Here is a 4014-nt window from a genome sequence, read left to right as displayed (position 1 = left end):
TGTGACATTTTTATTTCATGCATCCTACTTACTTTCATCTTGGTTTACTCCTCTTTTTCTAGAGTCTTAAGATGGAAGTTTTAATTATCAATTTTAGATTATTTTTTCTTTCTGTTTTTAAAGCTATACATTTTCCTCTATACACTGCTGTAATTGTATCCTGTAAATATTGCTATGTTATTTTTTTTGTATTTTAAGTTTATAATATTTTATTTATAAAAATAGGCTGGGGGAAAATGATTTATACCACTGCATTCTTTCCTGGGGGAGAACTATTTTGGGCCATTTTTGAAATTTTTTTTCATCTTCACAATTTTCAGAGTCACATTTGAATTCTTTCAGAATGATATTTGTCAACAAAAAAGTTCAACTGAAAAGGAGGAGGGAAACTGCGGAAGCATGAAGAAAGGGAGTGAAAGAAGGAGGAGTGGGCATACAACAGTCAACACATAAAGAAATGGCTTTTACTGAAATGACTCTGCCCTGTGCCTCATGCACTAGGTGATGCAAGCATGCTGCTCAGACATCAACACCAAATGTCATTTAGAAATGGTAGTCTTCTCTGGGTTATGAAGGACACTTGTTCCCCAACATGACACTATTAAATGATGCTTTCAAGGCAGACACTAAGACATTACTCCAAAGAGAAGGCTCTGGTGGCAGATGCTGGGGCCATATTCTTTATAGTCCTTCTTGGTGTGACAGACCTGAAATAACTCCAGAGTTGAGGCTAGCATTAAGCTTCCAAACCATAAGGCATAGTGCTGCATGTGATGGATTACCACCCGAACCTCTGTAAGCTTAGGTTTGATTCTCCTGCCACTGAGCTCCTTACTGAATTTTAATCTGGCATGTACCACTCTTCAAATCTCTCTGTAGTTGAGATTCAAATCCCTGAATATGGTTAAACCCCTTGAAAGAACAACATTCTTATACAGTGGACAACGCACATCAATGGGACAGTTTTGCATTCATCAACAACATTCAAGATGGATTCCATAAAGTCTGGGTTGGCAAACTGGGTAAAAAAATATTTCAGGTTGTAGGAATCTTTTGTAACCAACGTCTATTATGAACTTCTCCTGGTTGATCACATTGATACCTGTGTACTGTTTGATCCACTTCCAGGGATCCACATCATACTTAGCAAATTCCTTGATTATATCAGGGCAAATGTAACAGTATTTCTCCTTAATGGCTTTGTGGTCTCCAGTGACTGCTCAAGAGGGATTCCTACCTGCCTCTCCCTTAGCAGTTGTTTAATGAAATACATAGTATCACCTACAATCAGGATGTGATTGATGCAGTTAACAATTATATGACCTTCTTCAACTGGGAGAATAAGGGTGACTTCATCTCCCTTGTCAATGACTATACTCATTAACATATATTCACCCACTTGTTGAGATGTCCAAGATACTTCCAAGGCTAGTACCTCCTGAACTGCAATGTAGAATCCTGGTATATTAAATAATTCAAACATAATTTCTGAAAAAATATTCTGTATTTTCTAGTGTATTCAGTGGAAGTTGTCATTAAAAAATAATCGTCCTCAGATTCTGCTCAAAGATATTAAAAAACTACTTGCTCCATGAACCTTTCCATAATATCCCAGTCTTCAGTGATTCCATGTCATATTGACCACTTTGTAGCATACATAGATTTATCAATGGCTTCATCCTGCATGAAAAAGTCAAGCTCATCAACTCCCCTCAACATTCTCCCTTGGGCTTTGTCAACTGCCTGTGCTGACTCTCTGATAGAAATGCATGAAAGAATAGTAAACTATGGCTCAGTGTTGCCTGCATAGCCAAGCTTGGAATATCTACTGAGGTGATCACAGAGCTGAGACCCAGAGCAGTGGGTGCAGCTCAATCTCCAGGTGTGGGCTGGATGTCAGGGGCTGAGAGCAAGGCAATGGAGGAGCCAGGGTGGGCACTGAGTTGCTCTTACCTGATGCCACAATCTGCCACACAGGAAGGCAGGAACCCCGCCATGCTTGGAATACACAACACTTAGCCCCACTGGCCACCCTGGAGCACACAGCCACCATCCACTTGGCAACCCACTCACCCCATACATCCTGTCTCCTGTGTGTTTCCACTTTTATTCATTTTAAGATATATTGTAGATGGGTGCAGCAAACCACATGGCACTTGTATACTTATGTAACAAACCTGCACGTTCTGCACATGTATCCCAGAACTTAAAGTACAATAAATTTTAAAAAAGGAATATTTTAAAGGATCAACCTACCATTTGACAGTCATGGAAATAGTGAATGGGAATTAAAGGGAAAAAAATAACTAAGCAAAGGAAGGGAGGAGGAAAGGGAAAAAGAAAGGAAAGAAAAGGAAAAGGGAAATACAAGAAAAGGAGACAAATAAATAAACAAATAAGTGACTGAAAGTCTGAGAGTTGGCAAATACTATTCAGACAACACTGACAAAATAGGCCTCTTGCTAAAAATAGCAGAATGCACAAAGTACAGGAGCAGACTGTCTGTCCTTAGAGGCTGGGGAGGTTTAGGAAAAGAGGCTGGGGAGATTTGAGACAGGTCTGACGTATGTTGTCAGTTTTTGCTTGGTGGAAAAAGTAATCATGGGTGATTCCGAAAAAGGAAGCTACTTACATAATAATTGTTTTGTACCTTTTTTTAGTCTTCTATTACTTTCATAAAATTATCTTTGCATCATAAGTTATTAACACTTTCAGGACTCCTTGTATGCAAAATTCTTTGAATTGCATTTCTTAATTTGTGATCGCACTGGAAATTTATCTAGCACAATGAACTGAATGTGTGTCTTTATGTTTAAAGGGAAAATAAAATTCAAAATAGAATATTTGATATAATTTATGATTAGATAATAGAGAAATATCAATTTTAATATATTTTTTAGAAAGTAAAGCTTAGGCCAGTCACCATGGCTCATGCCTGTAATCCCAGCACTTTGGGAGGCTGAGGCGGGTGGATCACCTGAGGTCAGGAGTTCAAGACCAGCCTGACCAACATGGAGAAACCCTGTCTCTACCAAAAATACCAAATTAGCCAGCACTAACAATTCATGAGAAATGTGCCCCCATGATCCATTCACCTCCCAGCAGGACCTATCTCCAACTTTGGGGATTACAATTCAACAAGAGATTTGAGCAGGGACACATATCCAAACTATATCAATAGAGTTTCATTGTGTTGCTCGGGCTAGTCTCAAACTCCTAGCCTCAAGCAATACTTCTATCTCAGCCTGCCAAGTACCTTTGTGGATTATAATAATCAATCTTCTTCGCTTTTTACAATCTACTTTCGTTTAATAATTTTTACTTAATTTCAGTGTTATACAGCAACTTTGATCCAATGTATCTCTTACATGCTATGAACTTAGCAGTATTGTTATAATTATTGCCTATAATAATCAGATGCTTTTTTAAAAAAAGAGATGAAATCAGAATACACACACACACACACACACACACACACATACAATCTTTTATACTTACAAATTTATTTACCATTTCCCGTGCCGTTTATTCCTTATAGGTTCTAGTTGCCATCTGGTGTCATATCCTTTTATCTTAAAAGCATTTTCTTTAGTGTTTCTTTAGCAAGGATAACTTCTTTTATTTTTATTTATATGGAAATGTCTTTATTTCAGCTTCATTTTTGAAGGATCATTAACTGGATACGGAATTCTTAATTAACAGTTATTTTTCCCTCCAATTTTGAAATGTCGCTTCATAAGGCCTCCATTTTTTTCAGATAAAAATGCCAGTATTGATAACATTATTGTTCCCCTGTATGTGATAAGTCGTCTCTTGCTACTTTCATGATTTTCTTATTATTCTTGGTTTTCACCAATTTGACAAGGAAGGCTCTAGGTGTGAATCTCTTTGTGTTTATCCTACTTGAGATTTGTTGGACTTCTTATATCTGAAGATTAATGTTTTTCATAGCATTTTTGAAGTTTTCAGACATTATGTTTTCAAATATTTTTCTGCCCTCTTATCTCTCTCTTC

The 4014-nt window shown here is 37.3% G+C and overlaps 1 pseudogene; it reads right to left on the bottom strand.

Annotated features, from left to right (window-relative positions):
• Nucleotides 1–626: 626 nt before the first annotated feature.
• Nucleotides 627–1997, bottom strand: LOC100614916 (actin-related protein 3B-like; annotated as a pseudogene).
• Between the last annotated feature and the right edge of the window lie 2017 nt (nucleotides 1998–4014).

The sequence above is a fragment of the Pan troglodytes genome, chromosome Y, assembly GCF_028858775.2.
Source record: "Pan troglodytes isolate AG18354 chromosome Y, NHGRI_mPanTro3-v2.0_pri, whole genome shotgun sequence".
NCBI lineage: Eukaryota > Metazoa > Chordata > Mammalia > Primates > Hominidae > Pan > Pan troglodytes.
Note: the sequence above shows the minus strand (reverse complement) of the source record. Positions and strands in the feature narration are given on the sequence as shown.